Below are 21,768 nucleotides of genomic sequence, written 5' to 3' on the forward strand. Positions count from 1 at the left end.
ACCCAATTAAAAAATGGGGAAAGGACTTGAACAGACAGTTCTCTAAGCAGGACATACAGAGGTTCCAGAAACACATGAAAAGATGCTCAATATCACTAGCTATCAGAGAGATGCAAATTAAAACGACAATGAGATATCACTTTACACTGCTCAGAATGGCCACCATAAGCAAATTGACAAGCAACAAGTGTTGGAGAGGTTGTGGTGAAAAGAGGACCCTAGTGCACTGTTGGTGGCATTGCAGACTGGTACAACCACTGTGGAAAACAGTATGGAATTTTCTCAGAAAACTAAAAAATGGATCTGCCTTTTGACCCAGCAATTCCACTGCTAGGATTATATCCTAAGAACCCTGAAACACCAATACAAAAGAACCTATGCACCCCAATGTTCATAGCAGCACAATTTACAATAGCCTAGTATTGGAAGCAACCAAGATGCCCACCAGTAAATGAATGGATCAAAAAACTATGGTACTTTTACACAATGGAATTCTATGGAGCAGAAAGAAAGAAGGAGCACCTATTCTTTGCAACAGCATGGATGCAACTGGAAAGTATTATGCTAAGTGAAATAAGCCAGGCAGTGAAAGCAAATACCATATGATCTCACCTTTAACAGGAATCTAAACAACAAAACAAACAAACAAGCAAAGTATAACCAAAGACACTGAAATAAAGAACGAACTTACAGAGTTCAGAGGGAGAGGAGAGGGAATTTCAGGGGAAAAGGGGAAGGTTTTACAGGAACGAGTATAAAGAAGGCATATATAAAAACTAGGGGTGGGTGGAAATGGGAGGGAGGAGGAGAGGGTTGAGTGGGTGGGTTGGGATGGGAGTAAAAGATAGAAAATTGTACTGCAACAACATTTAAAATAAATTTGAAAAATAAAATAAAATAAAATTTAGGAATCAATAATTATGGACATATTTTTCTTGATAATTATATTATATTATATATATTATATTATATTATGTTAACTTATTTTTTAAAATCTTCAAATGACAATTGCATGTTGATCTTTAAGATAATTATGCGCTCAATTATGTGTATTTTTGATGGCATATTTTAAGAAAAAAATTGACTTTATGAGCAAAACATAAGTATTCAAGCTAATTGTAATCTTCTAATGTATTTTACATTTTCCAAGAAATGAGCAAATTGCTAGTTTCTTAGTATTTCCTTAATTAAATAACTAGTCTTAAAGTTTAAATCAAAGAGTTCAAGGTGTTTAATGAATTTGGATCTAATCAAGCTCTAACATTAAGAGAGTTGAAAACAAAGGGGTGCATGGCCAAATATGACAGTTTGAAAAAGAAAAGTATGTAAATGAAACCCATTCATCGAACTAGCTATAAAAACAATATAAAATAGATATCAGAAAAAGGACTTGATGCATTTTAATGAACATGATTCAAATTTTCAAAATAAAAGAATATTAGCTATGTGATAATCCTATGTATGTCTCAAATGTGTAAATACGACTGCCTATGGGATCAATCTCTAATGTCACCACAACATGCTATTTTCATTTTTTTTCACATATTTGGGAATATACAAATGTAATCAATAAATGTCATTTCTAAGTTAAAGGAGTTTTCTAAAGTCATTGAGCAAGTTATGAAAAATATTAGAGAAGTCATTTTGAAAACAATTTAAGATTTAATTTTAAATTACTAAAAGTGTAACCACCATTCCTTATGCATTTACAAGAAACTATCAGTTTTCTATCTTTCATATATTAATATTTTCAGTTACCCTTGAGTAACAGGAACAACGTTGTGACACAATCTCATTATATCATATTTAAATGACCTCAGATCAAAGATAATTTATATGGAGATTAAATTTAAACACTTAAAGCACATTGGAATTTTTGAAGTTGAAAATGTTGAAGTCTATTGCTATCTAAGTTATCGGGATTAATAGAACACTCCTTAAAAAAATTATGAATATTTTCTTCCATACTATGAGGACCTTTTGAATATAAAATCCTGATATTTAAATACCAAGAGGGGAGAACTATGATTTTCTGCTCTTTTCATAGTGAGGCAAAATCTACTCTAAGAACAGTCTCTCAGGGCATTTATCTCCTTAAATAAACTATTGGCAGTGTGCTATTTAAGAATAGAATGACTTTTATACTTTATAGTTAGATATCAAATAAAAATTGTAAAAATACTAACATTAATTTATTCAGTTTCACATTTTAATAAAATGTTCTAAATGAAATTTCCCATATCATACAGTAATTTGTAAACCTTCTAAAATCAGAATAACTTTGATTCAGTACTAGAATGGAAATGTTTTAAGGTATCAGAAACAGGAAAGCATTTGAAAAAGGCAGGGCTTATTTAATTCCTAGGACAATAAATATTTAAGAAAAATCAAGAAAAAATAATAAAATGTGAAATACTAGACATAAAGAGGTAATCACTCTATGCACTTGTTAACATTTATGGCACATATTCAAAAATTAATTTTTTTAAAATTCTATCACTTAAGACAATGCCTAGCAAATAGTAGTGAAACAAAGTGTATTGAAAACTGATTTATCAAGCCTTTGTGTGCTCTCACAATTTAAATAAAAAAGAGTCTGAAGGCCAAAAAGGAAACTATGATTGATAAGTCTGCCTTTTTGGAGAGGCTTAAGGATGAACTGAAAATTTTCAGCATCCTAAGAAGCCTGGGAGATGAAATACCGTGAAATTTGATCTTGTTGGGCGTAGGGAATGCGGGCAGAGATAAACTTGGGATCAAGGTTTGGCTCAGCAGGATGCAAGGCTGAGCAGTAAGTGCCTGAAAACACTTGAAGGAGATGAAAGTAAATTGCTTGAGAAGAAAGGAAGGAACAGATGAAGGTGGGGACTGAAAATGAAGACATAGCACCTGCTTATCTCTGAAAGTAAGCTTTATGGCTTGCAGGAAAATTTATCAATTGAAGTCCAAAAAATTTTCATCCTTATGTTGTTTAGGAGACGAAAATTTATTTCTACTGTGCCTTCCCCATTCCAACCTACAAAACTATATGTAGTTTAACTTCTTTTTGGAATTAGCTCTTCTGTGAATAAGAAAAATGTATCAGTTGTTGGTAACATTTATTAACTGCTTTAAAGGTCCTATGAAGTAAAAAAAATACCCAAATAAATGATTTGTTCTGTGTCTTTTCGACTTAAAAATTCATTTTTATACCAATACATCATCTGTAGTCTAGACTGATTTGCAGAATGCCTACTGTCTCACAAAAGGAAAGGCCAACATTATATGCACATTGGAAGGATACTTACAGATCTCATTCAGTAAAGTTTTATTTCATTAAACGAACAAAAACAAAAAAATGAATACATGTTGGAGAAAAGCCACAAAATTGAATCAAAATGTGATGAAGACCTGGAATCACAATTCACTTATTTGTTGTTCTGTGTTTCTACAGAGAAACCTTTAGTTTTCAGGCATTCTTCACATAGAGATCTATGGAGTGATATAATAGGGGTTCTCGAGAGAATAACTACTCTACTGCTGCATTTCACACAAGGTGGAATTTAAAACAAGACAAGCTCAAAAGTTAAAATGGAAAGGTACTATGTGTATCTTTTAAGTTGATTTTTTTGTTTTGTTTTATTTATTTACTACAACACCGTTATGACTTGGATTGTATACTAACCACAAAATAAAAAATAAATAAAAGATACTTTGAAGTTCTAACCCCCTGTACTGTAAGTTATTTTATTTGAAAAGAGGGTCTTTGCAGATATAATCAAGCTGAGTTCCTTATGATATGCCCTAATCCTGTACGACTGGAGTCCTTACAAGAGAAGGGGGAAATTTGAACCCCTCCCAGGGACACACAGGGAGATGACATATGTGTCATCTCATTAACAACAGAGGCAGAGGAATGTGTCTGAAAGTTCTGGAATGTCAATTATTGATGGCTTCCACTGGAAGCCAGGAATCCAAGAATTGACAAAGAAGGATTCTTTCCTTCAGGTTCCTGAGGGACCATGGCGTGCTGACATAGTGGTTTCAGAATTCTAGCTTTCAGAACTGAGACAATAAATTTCTGTTCTTTTAAGCCATCCAGTTTGTGATATTTTGTTATGGGAGTCATTTATTAAATAGCAGGGGATTATTCTCAAGTTTGGAAATTTAATGGGATTTTTGCCTATTGGGTTGCAAACTTGTTTCAGACCAGTGATTCCCTTATTTTTTTTTCCATTTTTCCCTTTGGAATGGGAATTTAGATCCTATGTTTGTCCTACCACTGTAACCTGGAAACATAACTCATTTTCTAGGTTTCACAGCTACACAGATATAGAGAAAGTTTGCTGCAGGATTAAGCACACCTGAAGTCTCAATCATACACAGTTTATTATGATTTATCATTTGAGAATTGTGATCTTTTGCTTTTGAGTTGATTACACTTAGATAAGATTTTCAACTTAGTTGATGCTGGAATGGGTTAAGACTTGGTGGACACCAAAATGAAATGAATTTTGCATGTAGGAAATATATTAATTAATACTGCCTACGTATTTTCACTTTATTTTTAATTTATTTTCCTACATGTATTTATTACTAATTGATCTTAAATATTTCTTTCAATGTTTAAAATCCTCCCCTTAAATGTGTTCAACACCATAAAATATCTGATTTCTTTATGCTGGAGATAGTCATATTACAATCTTTTGCTCCTGTATTTCAGTCTGTACTATTTGCTACCTGGATTTTCTGGAGAGCTCTTCTGGGATTTCTCCTTGTCCTCATTATGGAATTCCTTATCATCACATCCTTGTTTTGGGGATTCCATTTCTTCCTCCCATTCTGGTAGGGCATATTTTTGGGTAGCTTCCAGAGAAAGGGAGGATGGCAGGTGAATCACTCAAACTTTGTTCAGTGAACACATGCTACTATTGATTTTTAGCATAAAGGTTCTTTATAGGTCTCAGAACTTCCACCAATGAAAGAAATAATGCAGCACCTTTGGCTAGCTGGTGTTTCTGCACCTAATTTTGAGCTTGAAGTCATTTTAAATCAGCTGTATTGACAACTGGGAGGGAACAGTGGACATGCAGAATAACAAAGGTAACTGGAACCAACTAGGGCAACTGGAACATGCAAGGCTTACTGGAATTGTCTTCCATCATTTTCTACCTTGATTCTGTGAGTGGCTGGCAGAACAAATTGTTGCCTATCACCATAGAAATAGACATGGAATTGGACATTAAAATCTAAAGCAGAATATGTCTTGTGACTAATGTTAACATGAAGCCATACAGAAAAGGGGATTGTGGAAATTATTGGGTCAGATTTTGAATAAAAGTGGAGGTGAGCATATGTTCCCATCTACAATATAAATTTTAACCTGTAGGGTGTTCTTATCATTTGTTATCACACTTGTGAGCTGATGCCTGTTTACTGGAATATGGTCAGGGCACATTTCTTGAGTAAAGGAGCCCAAACAAGTGACTCAGTGGCAACCTGTAAAGGATTTTGCTCCCTTCTTAAGGTCTGCTGCTTTCATATCAGGGCAAATTCAGTCTGATTTTCCTTCACAGAAGCCAGTTTAAATTATTATTACATTTTTAATAATTTGAGTTTTTTGTGAGGCTTCTTTGGCTTTAAAAATAATAGTTATTAATTTTGAGTAAATGTTTTGTGGAGTATGAATTTGAAGTTAATAGAGTAAGGAATACTTGAAATTTCAGAACTATAACAAACCAGGGCTTATCAGAATCTATTGCTTCATCTAGAGTTTCAGTGTAATGAGCATGCTAACATTTCAGCATCCATTACACACTGAAAAAAGTTTTCAATAATTAAGGATAATTGGCAATAGAAATAAAATGAGCAGATGAAAATGACTCTGCATTAGACTTTGGCAGCCTGCTATTTCCGCATGTGCTGAAAAGAGAAGGGAGGATGAGGGTTTTTAGTAGCAATCCAAATTGGTCAACTGTGTTTTATTACTTTGCACCTTTTTATTTCATGCTCTATATTCTAGCTTCTCTTTAAAAATAAATTTATCAGGTTTCCTCATATTGCCTCATTCTGGGATTAGATACTAATCAAGCAATGCCATTTTGTGTAAATTAGCTTTAATTTTTAATGTCATTTGAACAACCTACCTACCTACTAGAGAACAGCATTGTTTATTATATTTCCCAATACAATACACTTAAACCTAACATGATTTAATGAGGGAGATTTTTGTTTAAAAATAATCTTCAAAATAGCACATTTTGGGTTTTACTTTATACTGGTGCTTAGAGGAAAAAAGAGTATCTTTTATGTTGTTACAAACATTAAAATTATATCACACTCTACTCAGTTGATTAAAAACCAGATTAGATACTTGTCTAATAAAATCATTTCTAAATTCCCTATATCATTCTTATTAATAATATTTGGACATTGAAATTAAAGTGGCATCTTTAATATTTTTCCTAAATGCTTATGAAAATGCCTCTAAACACAGAACATGCCCAGACACAGATACACACACAAGCAGCCATTCAAAGACATAATACACACGTACAAGCACACATACAAAAACACATGGATACAAATGTATTCACATATATACATGTTCTCACATAAATATGAGCAAATACATATTAAAATTAACATTCAAACACTACCACCACTATAGGCTAAGATTGAAGGAAATTATTATTTAAATTTTGGGGGAATTATATCAAATATAATCCCAAACAAATAAAAGAAATAGACCAATAGTACATTACTAAGAGAAAATTTTTATACTTTTGGAACTTGCTGTAAATTCTCTTCCTATTATAGTTATATACCCATAAATATATTAACATCAGAATTACTTGAGTTTAACTCTTAAATTTCAGATTCATGAATATTACAGAAACCTCTTGATTGTTACGTGTTATGTGTCTTAGAGATACATCAAGCAGCCTCAGGGACACTAACCTGTGAAAATCACTGTGGAGAAATATTAGTGTTGTGTTTGAGGCAGGCCAGTATTAATTTTCCTTCTCTCCGCTTAAAAAAATATTCATAAATTATTACTCCAAGAAAATGATAGCAAAGAAAGGAGAGAGAATGGAAGGTGACACATTCTATTCTGTGATATGCAAACTTCTTCAATGAAATGTATGGATGGTTTAAGTGTATTGGAGAAGTAAAGAAAAACAAAAAGTCCCTATGTGGTCGAGCTTTCAGTTCTACATATGTTCTGGTCATAGAACGTTTGAAGGACAGGCAGAGGGACTGGGAGTCTACTCCAGATCATTACAGTAGTTCTGCATTAGGGAGGGAATGGAAATTATATTTGGACCTCTATGTATTAAGTCATCCATTATACTTAGAAATGAGGGAAAATTAGATGAACAGACAACAGGGTCAAACAAACCAATGAAAAGCAAAATTTGACATCTCCTCTCCCAGGCCATGCATTCATTTAATAAATAGTCACTGAGCTTTTTGAATATATCAGTCACTGAAGATACCACAAACAAAATCTCATACTTCCATGAAGTTTACCTTTAAGCAGAGAGACATAAAAAAACAAAAAAAAAAAACTATTAAATAAACATGGAAAGTGATGTGCTATGATGGTGAAAATGTAGGAAAAGGTATAAAGTGAGTGTAGTGGGAGAGACACTATTTTAAATAGAATCTTCCCTGGCTGGTGTGGCTCAGTGGATTGAGCCTGTGAAGCAAAGGGTCTCTGGTTTGATTCCCAGTCAGGGCACATGCCTGGGTTGTGAGCCAGGTCCAGAGTGCGGGGAGGGCAGTGGCGCATGAGAGCCAACCGCACATTGATATTTCTCTCCTTCTCTTTCTCCTTCCATTCCCCTCTCTCTAAAAATAAATAAGTAAATCTTTTAAAAAAATTGTTAGACTTAAAAAAAATAGAGTCATCATAGAAGAAATCCCTGTGAAAGTGACAGTGAGCACAGGCATGAGTGCTTTGTACCATACATGAGGATACGAACCATGAAATTTCTGAAACAAGAGCATCTGCAATCACAAAAAGGACGAATGCAGAGTTCTGAATTGGGAGCTCACTTAATGTGCCTGTAAAAGCAAGGAGTCCAGTGTGGCTGAACTAAAGGGAGAAGAAAAGGGATAGGAACGTACAGTTAGAGTCAGGTAGGTGGGTTTGAGGAGCAGACATGTTGAGTGCATTTTTTACTATGGTGACATCTACACATATTACTATGAGACAGATGGAGAATTTTACGAGGACTTTGAGTCGAAGGATGACATGATCTGATGTATCCCTTAAAATTCAGACTCTTGGTTGCTATTTTGTTAGTACATGAAAGAAGGAGGAAGCAGGGAGACCATTAGGAGGAGATTATAATGATAAAAAAGAAAGGTTGAAGCAGAGATGAGATGAAAAGATTTGATTATAGGTACATTTGGAAAGTGTTTCACCCCTCCCTTTATTCCAATATGAGATAATGAGAGAAGCACTTCACTTCTGTGGCACCCTTTTTCTGAACACATAACACCAGTCTAACCAAGAGAAAACATCAGACCAACTCACAATGAGGGACATTTTGCAAAATATCTCACAAGTATTCCTCAAAGGTCATGGGAAACAAAGAAAAGAGTGAAAAATTGTCACAGACCTGAGGAAATTAAGGAGAAATGATGACCAAATGCAATGTGAGATCCTGGGAGAAAAAAATACTCCTGGTGCAAAAACTAGCATAATTCATTGAAAGTCTAGAGCCTAATAATTTTGTTGTTCCACTCATGATTTTTAATTTTGATAAATGTACCGTCATTATATAAGATGTGAACATTCAGGGAAAGAGATGGGTAAAGGTGCTTACTAGAACTCTAATGTATCTTTTCAACTTTTATGCAAATCTTAAATTATTCTAAGTTAAATGTTTTCAGTAATGTCAACATGATTCATCAAAGAATTTGCTATGTGATGTAAGGGAAATAAAAAATGACATTGAGAATGACTCCAAGAATTTCAGCCTGTTTAATTGCAGAATAAACTTCCTTTTACATTATAAAAAGGATGTGTCTTTTCCAGATAGTTTCTTACATTCTTCAAAGCACAAAATTGGAGTCAGAACAGAGAAGACAGGAACAAAAAAATCAGAAGAACAATAGAAGGAATATATAAGTAGATTGGGAAAAGAGAGAAAAATGTATTTGGTGGATAAAAATGAGAGAGAGAGTCAGAACAAGTACATTTGGAGAAAATAAAGAATGGGTTAATAGAAATGTTTCTGAGATTTATGAATTATACCAATTTTAATGTTCTTTAGGAAAATAAAGAGTATATTGGATTTTTTACCTGGTCTATGTTTCCTTAAAAGTGCTTCACTATTGAGACTGGACTACTTGGTTCCTGTATTTGTAAGTTTTACTTCTACTTTTTTAAAATCTTTACATTTTTAAGGACAATAAGAGAAAACTGTATTTGGTACACTAAATCAAATATTACAAAATCAGAAAATAAGAGAATTATCTTTATAAACCCGAAGAAGAGCATGTTTTTAAAAAATCAGTGTATAAGAAAAATGTAGAAATTTGAAATTAAAAAGTCTAAATCAGGGAAATATGTGGAGATCATTAAAATAAAGTTTGATTGGTTATACAAAATGTTTTTGTTTGATTACAGAATCTTGGCAGAAAGAAATCTCTGTGATGTGTTAAAAAACAGCAACCTATGTAAAAATCAGGGAATGAACATGTCAAATAAAGAAAAAAAAACTAGTATAAATCATTAAGGCTATAGTTAGCAGTGTGTGCGAGAAGAGAATAAAGGCCAGCATGACTCCAATGTGCAGGCGATTTGGAGGACTGTGAGATGAAGTTGCATAGGTATGGAGACACCAGTCACGGTTGTTGACCCTTAAAAAAGAAGATTGAGTTTTTAAAGTGCTACGTCAGCCATTAGATTTTTTAAAGGAGAGTGTCGTAACTTGATTTCTGCCTCTTATGGGTGTACTTTGGTTGATTGTGAAGAGTGGAATTGGTGTTATCACGGGAGGAAGGAGGCAACTTAAAAAAAAGATGACAAAGAAGTTAAAATTTCAAAGTGTACATGCACACATGTATTCTTTGAAAAGAATTAAGAGTAGGGCTGATAGTGCCAGAAATTAAATGTCAAGTACTAGCAGAAACGTTCGCATCAATCAAATGTTCGATCATTTGATCATTTGATTAAATGTGTCCCCTTACATTTACTAGCTACTTCTGTAATGATGTTTACTATGTTAATTGTTCTTGCCAAATTCCTCTGAGCATACCTAAAGTGTGGCACTGTTTAAATTTGAAGTACACAAGAGACAATGCCAATTTACTTTCATTCCCACTACAATAACTTCAGAGGCCAGGTATTCCATAAATGCATCCACCACGCAGGTGGGCCCCCAGAACGCCAGCCGACTGTACCCAACAGACAAATCAGTTAATCTTTACTGTGTTAAGCCATGGAGATTCAAAGATTTGTTACTTTCAGCAGCTAACATTATTTATTCTAATATACTCATTAATATTATGCTTAAAGAACTATTAAACTACTTGAGTCAGTCAGATATGGTGATATGACAGTTAATAATAGAAGCTGATATGAAAATATCCATACACCATGACTCAAAATACATTAAGATAAAATATGTATAGTTAAAATACCTGACAAAAATTATACCAGCACGGTAACCATGTTTTTTGCTGGGTAGATGATTTTTATTTATTTTTACACATTGCTCTGCATTTTGTTTCTTTGTATATATGTTTTTCAGCATGAGGAAAATTGCATTTATAAATAAGATACACATTTTTGACAAGAGAAAATATAAAATTAAGAGCAGTTCTTTAGGAAGCACATGCATTTTCTTCTCCTTCGTTACTTAGTAGTTGTAAGGCCTTCAGCTAACCATTTAATTTTGTGAGCATTACTGCTCTAATTGCTTAGCAGGAACGACTCCTTACCTGAGTGAAGGCAGGGGATCCCCCAAATAGCCTTTTAAAAACCATGGAAGCATATGCTTCTGTGGCTAGTCTATATGACTGTAAAAGTATGTCCCTTCTTGGTCTTCTAATTTTCTATGAAATTACCGGAGCTGTTTTGCTGTGTCTCATGCACCATCCCCATAGTTATTAATTCCCACATTTTGTATATGAGTAAATTCAATAACTTTGACTCATCTTATAGAACATATATTAGCTCTGTGTATCTCTTTTCTGAACTCTATCCAAGTTCTTCATTTATATCCCAAGTGGAACATATAACTCCAATAATGTTCTATTTAATGCTGGCTATGTTTCAAAATGACAGAGTTTTATTTATGTATTATTGAGAAAACAATTTCAGAAGTATAGTTGAATCACAGGCATATAATTGTAACACATATAAATTTATATATATATGAATATGCATATTACAGAATCGTAAAACACTAAATCATTTAACCATTCTTTTATGGTTGATTTTATTTTTAGTGATAACATTTAGATACCCTTAAGGCACTTTTTGCTGATACTGGACTTATTCGTCCTCAGAGGCAGCCCTCACTCTTCTGTGTATGCTGGGAAAGTGGGTTGGGAGACTTCAGTGTGTGTTTCCCAGAATCTTCTAGAACATGGCTCCTAGATGGAATCAATGCATGAGAGCCAGTGGCAAAGGCTGAAGAACAGGATGGTAGAAGTTGGGGTGTTTTCCTTTCTTTTTTTTATTATTATTTATTTATTTTAGAGAGGGAAGGGAGGGAGAGAGAGAGAATGAGAGACATCAATGTGCAGTTGCTGGGGGTTATGGCCTGCAACCCAGGAATGTACCCTGGCTGGGAATCGAACCTGGGACATTTTGGTTCCCAGCCCGCGCTCAATCCACTGAGCTACGCCAGCCAGGGGTGTTTTCCTTTCTTTATCAGTGGCAGCACCAACGACAGATAGGCGCACTATGGTTCTATCCTCCAGCAATGACTCTGGTCTGTAGGCTCTACTAACTCTCCATGTCCCTTTTTTCTTCAGATGAGAAGCATTAGTGATTTCTACTAATCACACACTTGATTACCGTGTTTTTCGGACTGTAAGATGCACTTTCCCCCCTGAATTTGGGAGCTTTTATTATCTGGCTTGTTGTGGGGGAGCGATCTATGTTATTTATGTTATTAAATATTTTATCACATTTTTTGTTTCAAATTATTTTTCCTATTTTCTCCTCTAAAACCTAGGTGTGTCTTACAGTTCAAAAACTTTGGTATCTCCTAGTCCTATACTTGGCTTAACAGATTTTCAATCATTTGCATGGCCAGTGTTTTCAAACTAGAAAGTGGTTTATTTTTTTTTTTCCTAGTTGGACCCTAACTAGTAAAGTACAATTGTTGGTACCTGGAGTGGTCCTGGATACAGACCTTCAAAATGACATCCTGAAATTTGGATTCTCACTTATTTATCCCATTACAATGTAGAAATATTAATATGGTATACATCACAGTGTGTATCCTGGAGTCCCTTCAACATAGGACAGGCCCCGCAGCTGGGGACACTGTTTTAACATAGCTTTTAGTGATCAGCCCCTTCATGGATTGCTTTTGTTGCAGAGTTACCGTGAAAACAATGATACCATCACAAATAGCTGACATCAGTGACTAATCAAATGGTTATATAAAGGCCTGCCTATCTTAGAACACATTGGAATAATTAAGGACCATTCTAGTCCCAGGATTCCCCCATGTAGTTGATCAAAGCAGCATTAGGTGTGTTTAACAGTGTAAAATATTTCTTTGTCTGCCATCTCCTCTCTTTCCATAGGCACTCCTTGATAAATATCCTGCATAGTAAACTCTGTTCATACTTTTCTTCCAGAAGACTCATTATTAAACGAAATTATTTAAGTTATTAACGGAGGTTGCTTTAGATGAAAGCAAGGTTTTGTTATATCAAGTAGAGGATGTAATAATCACATGGTCTTATTACAATAATACAAAATATGAAATAAGATGTGTGTTTCTGAATGAGCTTTAAATCTATGAAAACAATGATAACCTCAAGATTTTGAAATATTGGCTCAAAAATAGATAGAGATCAAGAAAGCTTCTGGGAAACAATGAAAAATTGGTTATCTCTGGTAGCACAGAGTAATATGGCCAAGAATTAGAGGCCAAATCTAATTAGGGCCCAAATCTGATTTCTTAGGTTGCAGAATTAGAAAAAAAGCAGAATTTACAACCTCAACATGTTTTTTGTGTTAGCCTTTGGAATTCACTGGCACTTGAGATTTCAGAAGAGAGTATTGAACAGACTCAGAAAGGGACTGCTGTGGACTGAATGCCTGTGTCCCCCCAAAAAACTTCTCATGTTGAAGCCCTAATATGATGATATTTGGAAGGAGGGCCTTTGGTGGGTAATTAGGTTATGAGGATTGATTCTCTATGATGAGATTAGTGTTCTTATAAAAAGAGAAAAGAAGAAGTAACTTTAAAAAAAAATCTCTATGCCACATGCAGATACAGGAGAAGAGGGCTATATGTAAATCAGGAAAGGGGCCTTCACAAAAACCCAACTGTGCTGGCATCCTGACATTGGACTGCTAGCCTTCATAATTATGAGGAATCAATCTTTGTTTGGTAAGACAGCCAATCTATGGCATTTTCTTGTAGCAGCCTAAACTGACTTAGACAGAAACATTAAACACTCTGAAATTCCAGTGCCTCCTTAATGAAAGTAGGTTCTCTCCACTGTCTACAAAACCTGTCATTTTAAGATAGGTGTCTTACAAAGGGTACTAATTCTTTTTCAGATTTCTCAATTACTTCTCATTGAATCAAGACTTATAACTAGAATTGGATTCTAGCATATCCCAGGACAAGATCACATATATTCAAAAAGAATTGAAGGATAATTGGAGTCCTCAGGAGTCAGGGAAACATGCATTGGATGTACACCCAAGGGCCTTAGATTAAGAGAGAAGAAATTCAGCATTAGATTGAGCTAAATTTATGTGTATAAGCACACTTCCCCAAGTCTCCAGATTTCATTGTCTAGCTCATGCCGCAGAAGTGGTTTAACAGTTTAGTTTCTATTTAACTGAAAATTTATTTCGTTAATGGGCTACTTTCAATAAGATTGAGATATTTAATGTTTTCCTTGCATAGTATGAAGAACTCCAGGGAGAGCAAATGTATTTCTGGACACTCACTTTACTAAGCCACTAAAAATGAATCCACATATGAATGCATGCTAGTGAACTAGATAATGCATACAGGAATAGTTCTATGAGTAACTATTCTCTGAAGGATGGGGTTTATATAAGAGATGTGGCTATTAAAGTGAGAACCTTGATTTTATAGATATATTATGAAATCCTGAAACAATGGTAGTCAGTTACAGCATTTAACTTTTGGAGATAAAGAAGTTACAATTACCACTTGGGCATTAAGGATTTATGGAAGTACCTAGTAAATAATAGAATCCCTAGCAATGAAATGGATGTGTAACCTATTAAAATATAATTTAATATATATAATGTGGGCACTTTGGGTCTCGTGACCAAAAATCTGACTTTAGGTTCTGCAATAACTTTCAGTCATAAATTTTTCCTAAATATAAGCCAGTCCATACACTCAAAGTCTCATAATTGAAGGGGAGGCTGAGAGGAAGAATCCTTCCTTCCCTTGAGGAAGATCCTCTACTAAATTCTTTGAGTGTATATAGGGGAAGTCAGAGATGCAGTATGGCTCCAGCAGTAAAGGCATCTGGAAAATGTTGGGGTCTCTGTATAACCTTCTGTGACTCTTAACTCTCTGTAGCCTCAGGGTTGGTTGACTGCTCAGAAAGACAGAATGCCATCCAAAGATAATCGCCATGCCCCCAGGAAGGAGGTTAATGAATGTATGAAGTGTGGATAACTGCCTGGTATTAATCTGTTAATTTAGAAATGCATCATTCTTTCTGTTGGTTTGTGTTACTACCCACCATATGGTTTTACTATCAACCCTTCATGAAAAAGAGGCCTGTCCTAGGAGGGTGTGGGTTTCTTCCCTGCCAGCCAACAGTGGCAGCAAGCAGATGTCTTGCTCATGTACAGAAGTTTCTTCTATTAAATCTTTTATGCAAGTGAATAAGGTTACATGTCAGTTCTTCAGATATGGTCCCTCAATGTAGACTTTTAGGGTTTTCCCCAACATGACATACACAAATTTCAAACCTTCCCCAAGGGACTTTATAATGGACCACTGAAGTATAAAATGGACATAACAAGATGTAGAGAGAGTTGACTACTGGTACTCGTATTGTGTAGCAGCAACACAATTCCACCTGAGGAAATGACGGGAATCAATTTCCTCAGTCAGAAGAGTAACATTTTGAGGAGAGACTAAGATTATTTTATGGAGGCAGACACGTGAATGTATTAAATAGGAATTATATATAAGTGGAAGAGAAAAATAAATACCAAACTGGTCAAAGTCTTTAATTTTCTATTTAATTCTTTTTTATGTTTATTTTTAAATTTTCTGTTACTTGTGAGAATTTAATGAACTCCTCTACATGTGGCTTCAAGCTACTAGCACACAATCCCCAACAGTACTTTTAATCTTCTCCTCAGCTCTTCTGCTGAAGAATTTGGCCTTCGCAATGACGGGATGCTTTGGGAACTGCCCTGCCCCAGAACTTGACAGTAGCCAGATTGCACTCTATCAGTGATAGAAGCAGCTCAAGTTTGTTTTGGGCAGCATTTACCCGTGTCTGCCCACTGACCAAGGCCCCCAGTTTATCAAGGTTGGCATTGGGCAGAAAGTGGTAATGCCTCATGCCAGCTTTCTCAAAGCAACCTAGGTGATAATTGTTGAAGTTGATCCTGTGATGATTCAAGCCATCAGCATCACCTCAGCCAGTTCTTCCCATGCTTGCCAATGTGGCCATGGTTGTGGTTCACATGGCCCTGAAGTTTCCAGGTCTTCCTCAGTATGGATGACATGTTGGTGGCCGAGATGCCTGACGTCTTTAATTTTCAGTTTCCAATGCTTCAGATGGTTTGTGTTTTTCTGTTTGGGCCCTGATTAATATATCACCTCATTAATGAAAGTTCCTAAAATATTGAATACTTTCTGAACTTCTTATCTCGAAGTTACAACTGTGTTCTAGACAGTGAAATATCAATTTTACCAGGCAGAACATATTTGAGACGCATGTGAACATCAAAGGAGATGATATAGCCATAGAGAACTGCTCATCATGCTTTAGAAAAGCCCAAACTGGAATAATGCCAACTACACTTTCCTTATTTGTACATCAGTGAAGACACTGATTTAATGTCACACGAAAACTGTGTTTTCCCCCTATTTTAATTTTAATCAAATTGGGATTAATTGGTAGCTCCAATTTATATTCACCCAAGACTTCATCTGGGATGACTCTTGGAATTGCAAAAATCTGAATGGGTAACTCCCTAGGTATCTATCCAAGAGCAAATGATATGCACAACATGGGTTTTTTCATTAGTTTTTTTGGGGGGTGAGGAATTTTAGAGTTGATAACACTGGTTAATTATAATATATATTGCACACATATTTTTGTTTATAATATGTGTTTCATGATATATGGGCATTTGAACTAGGGACTCTTAATCAGAGTTTAACGTAGAAACTTTAGCAAAGTATTAATTCCTCCTCTTCTCATTGTCATCCTTAAAAACATTTCAAATTTCTCTTTACCCATGCTTTTCCAGGCCTCTATCCCTTCAAGTCTTCTTTTGTTTTCTCCCTTAACTCCCTTCACATCTATAGTCCAAGCATGCCTGTGCAGCCAGTAATAGTTCTGTGTTATGCTAAATGAACTCCTCTGCATATTCAGACTTTTAATTCCAAAGAAGTGTGTATTGAATGCTAACCACTCGTGATTGAACTAACACTTGAATATCTCTAAATGTTGTTACACTACTGGTTAAAAAGAAATTTTAAGCTACACAATCACAGCTTTTGAGTCACAAACTCCAGATGTTGCATTTTTACCAGGATATCAGGAAACCTTTCCCATGTGGCCTGAGGAGAAGAGTTCAAGAAACATTAACGTAAATTAAAGCAAATGTTCAGCTAGAGGCTTAGAACACCAAGTTAAAGTACTACAGACTCTACCTCATGAAAGCTATTGTTGAGGGAGGCAAAAGTCTCCAAATGTATTGAAATTTTCCCCCATCTAATATTTTGAGCTTATGTCCTTAATATGCACATGTTAACTTAATTATAAAATAGATATAGCACCTTATAGTAAAAGAATATATACATGTTAGAGAAACCTTTGGATCTTATGAGTTTGGGATTCTTATAGAACAATGATTTCCAAAGTTCATCTCATGGTACACATAAACTAATTACTGAAATTCTGTGGCATGCTTAAAAATATATTTTGCTGATCTGACAAAAATAGGCATAATTTTGATAGATTGACAAAAATTAATAATACTAGTAGTTGCCTACCTTTTTTGCTCCAAAGTGACTTTTAAAAAATCAGGTGCCTGTACTTGTATATAAGGATTTCTGGTACCAAGAATTAACCAATCAGTTGCAAACCTATTATGTTATGTGACCAATAAAAGGCGACTCTATTATATAACCTATATATTTGTGGTTCAAGAGAGGACATTCACACTGGATGGCTATCATTGTGTAGTCTGTTGTCATTTTGTTATTTGGCAACCTAAGGGAAAAGAGGTCCATACCCCTGACTAAATAGTCAGATAATGCATGTATTAAAATTTTCATGGCACACAAGTATAAAAACACTGTAATAGAACATTCAAGTAGAGAAATCCAAGTGGATGGAAGTCAGAAAAAGCGGTAGGCTTGAAACATACATTGGGGAGTTCTTTGTATATAAAGAGTGAAGCCATAGTGGCAGATGTATTCACCCACAGCAGGTTTTCAGATTGAGAAGAGGACTACCACTTTCCAGAGAAGGTGGGTTCAGGAAGGAAAGAGAACAAAAACTATCAAAAATAAATGTAGGAAAGGAATAAAAATGGGTGGTGTCACGGAAGTGAAGTAGAAAACAATACCAAGAAAGGGGCAAGCAATGTCCAAGAATAAGCCCCCATGGATCCTGAGGGAGGACCAGATGATCAAAAGCATGAGTGGGCCTGTGTGTAAGCAGCTAAAATTGAAGGCAATTTTAATGTAACAAATCTATAATGTTAATTGAATTTTTCTAGCTAGTTTTAACTGATTGGGTGAACTAATGAAAAAAAAATGGTTTCTCCCCAGGTTGGTGTGGCTCAGTGGATAGGGTGCCGGCCTGTTAACCAAAAGATCACCAGTTCGCATTCTCGTCAGGACACATGCTAGGGTTGTGGACCAGGTCCCCAGTAGGGGGCGTGTGAGAGGCAACCATACCATGATGTTTCTCTCCCTCTCTCCTTCCCTTCCTCTCTCTCAAAAATTAAATAAATAAAATCATAAAAAGAAAAATGGTTTCTAAAGTCATTTTGTATGTAAATGAAGGAAAAAGTAAGATTTGAAGATAAATTCGTTAATATAAGCTTAGGTTAACAATCAAATATAGTTTATATTGATGACATACTTTTACTATTTGGCTACATCATCTCTTTTGAACTCTATAAATGCTATTAAATGATTAAACACACATGCAATTGTCTTCTTGATGGAGAAGAAAGACTTACTAGACCAATATTGAAATCCTTATCAATTTCTAAAACAAATAAAACTTCTTAGTTGATTCTTTTTATTTTTTTATTTTTTAGCTTTTATCAACTAATGTTTAGAGAGACAGAAGAAGGGGTAAGGAGACAGAGATAGAGAAAGGAGAGAGGGAGAGAGAATGAGGGAGAGAGAGATTGATTGATTTGTTACTCCACTTATGCATTCATTGGTTGATTCCTGTGCCCTGACTGGGATTGAACCTAACCTTGGTGTATCAGGATGCCACTCTAACCAACTGAGCTATCCCAACTGAGCTATCCAGCCAGGGCCTCTTAGTTGATTTTTTTCAACATTAGTTTATGGTTATGTAGTCTCCAATTTTGCTTTGTGTTATTAGTATTTATATTAAATTTGCCATTGTTTCTGTCAGTATTTGCTATTTTGTTAAAAATTTTTGGTATTTGCTGCAAAATACTCTTTCATTTATAATATAACAGAACATTTTTCAGAATTAGGTAAGCCTGAGTTCAACTGTTAAATCATTATCTATGAGATGTGGATAATTAGATCCTTTGTAGCTCTATTTGAAGACTAAATAAAATTTTACACATTATATATAGATATATAATGTTATATATATTTATTCATAGCCTTAACACTTTTCTTGTCAGTATTATTGTTATCCTCATCCTCACCATTGCTGTCCTGGTTCAGGAACACAGAACTAATTCCTAACTATCCTTCTGCTCTTTTGGGGGAGGCAATTGGTCATGCACCATGGACCTTCAAGGTTTTTCCAAGTATGCCAGGAATGCAAGGCCCTGGCCACTCTTCACCCAGACCATTTCTAAAAATTGCGTGTAAGAGATGAGGGGGCTTGCTTCCATTTACTGTAACCATGGTGAATCTCTCCAGCTCATTATTTCTCTCCTGTAACAAAACTCAGTGTCTTCAGGCATTGATAATAGCCCCTTTGTTCCCCTAGGGGTCATGGGGAGTGGAGCCAATGCAAATGAACTTAAATTTCTGCATATTGATTTTGCCATGAGTAGTAAAATTTTTTGTGTCTGATTCAGGCCTATTATGTCTTTTGCTATGATCCATGAGACAGTAACAAACTAAGTAGCACAGCATATTTTAGCTTGTTAGAGGGTAAAAATCTTGAGCCTGTACACTTTATCACCTCCATTGCTGTAGCTCTGTTATCTATAGCTCACACCACTGGCAGAATGCCAATTCCACCTTAAACTCCCTTACTCAAAAATCCTTCCCTTACTCTCCGTTGATTATAGGAACTGCTTTTGTAGTTTGTTTATTGTGATGTTAACTTGTGTCTCACTAGCAAACAAAAATGATGCATTTATAAATATACATCAAGTATTAGTTTATAACACTGCATTTTTAAATGCCTGTTAAAGGGATGGAGTTGGTAACACACTAAGTAGAATTAATTGTAATATATTGGAATTAAAACGAAGAGAAAGATAAGTATAAAATAATATATTTATTGCCCAATCAATGGAAAAGTAATTAAAGTAAAATCAAGCTAATACTTTAATTTCTTATCTATAAAAACATTATGTAAAATTTAAAAGATTACATCGTAAATAGTGTATGTTCCAACAACTGTTATTTTTCTAATTTGAAAAATCTACAAAGTATTGTTGAATACTGTTTTCATATAATTTTCTTACAAATAATAGTTTTAAGTAACATCTATTATTGTTTATAGCTGTCATTTAATCAAAATATCCTGCAGTCACATTTAACATAGCTACTCAAGTAATAATTTTAGCCTGATACTATTTAAACATGATACATAAAATTATTTTCTCCAAAACAACAGGCATGCTCTTTTCTACTTAATTACTATAGTTAGAATATAATTACATGGCATTTTTAGATCGTTTCCTTAACACATTATTGCTTATTATAATGTAAAAAGACAATATAGTTTGTTTTGATTGTCAAACATCAGATTTTTAAAATGTAATTACATTAAAGTTTTTTTTAAATTTTATACCATGTATATTTTACTACAATCAAAAATCTGTTAAGAAAAATGTAGACAATATCTTTTATTTAAGTAATATGACACATTTATGCAGTCTCTCCCATCAATAATTAAAAATTTTTACTAAACATTTAAAATATTCTTTAGAACACCGTGTGACGACTCCCAGTGCCCCAGGTAGAGTTTTAAAGCAGTCCTAGATTGGGAGAACTCTAAGCACCGGTACCTGTGCAATAATACTCTTTGAAAGAATTCACCTTCATGTGAGGCCTCAGAGAATCTCCATGAATACTTTTTCGGGGGGAAACAAGTAGTGTACAGTACAAAAATAACCAAGCACATGTGAAATAAGGCATTGTCTGTGAAAACCAGCGGACACAGCAGAAAAGGACTCACAGAAATTGTTATTAACCAAATGAGTAGTCTGTATGGCCTGAGACACAAAAAAGGAAGTTGCAAATTTATTGGTTCATATAGATATGCAACATAACTAATGACATGGAGTAAAATTTGAAAAGGGGAAATTAAAATACAGAGCAACAGTAACATAAGTCAGGTGAAAGATAAATGGAGCAGAGTGTTCTGAAGTCCTTACATCGTACCAAAAGTAGGAGTATTATGTATATTATCAGGACTTTGATAAGTTAATACACATACTGAAGATTCTAGTAACCACCAAAGAATAGAAACAGTGGAGCATAACCTCTAAACAATAAAAGAACGTGGAATGATTATTCAAAAACCCTCAATCAATAAAAAATTAATAATTTTTAAAAATTTCACATTCCTTTACTGTCATAATGTAACCAATGTCATAAAAACCATTTTATTACATCTCACTACTTTGCAAAACATTTCAATTTGCAAATATTTTCTAATTTGATAGAATCTTTAGAACTGGTTAAATAGAAATGATATATGAGGGGGGACTTAAGAGAACAGAATTATTTTCTGGAGGGCAGGCCTCTTGTAGTATAGGCTTCCCCCACTATACTACAAGAGAGTGTTCTAGGAACCCATCTGTATTGGTGTACCAGCTGGCATTGTTATGAAAGGCTGTGTTCCCTTTCAATGAATTAATTATTTGAAAACTTTCAACACATCTGCCCCTTCCGTGATGGGTGAATAACAAGCACACCTGCCCACACC

Source organism: Phyllostomus discolor, chromosome 9 (assembly GCF_004126475.2).
Source record: "Phyllostomus discolor isolate MPI-MPIP mPhyDis1 chromosome 9, mPhyDis1.pri.v3, whole genome shotgun sequence".
Lineage (NCBI taxonomy): Eukaryota > Metazoa > Chordata > Mammalia > Chiroptera > Phyllostomidae > Phyllostomus > Phyllostomus discolor.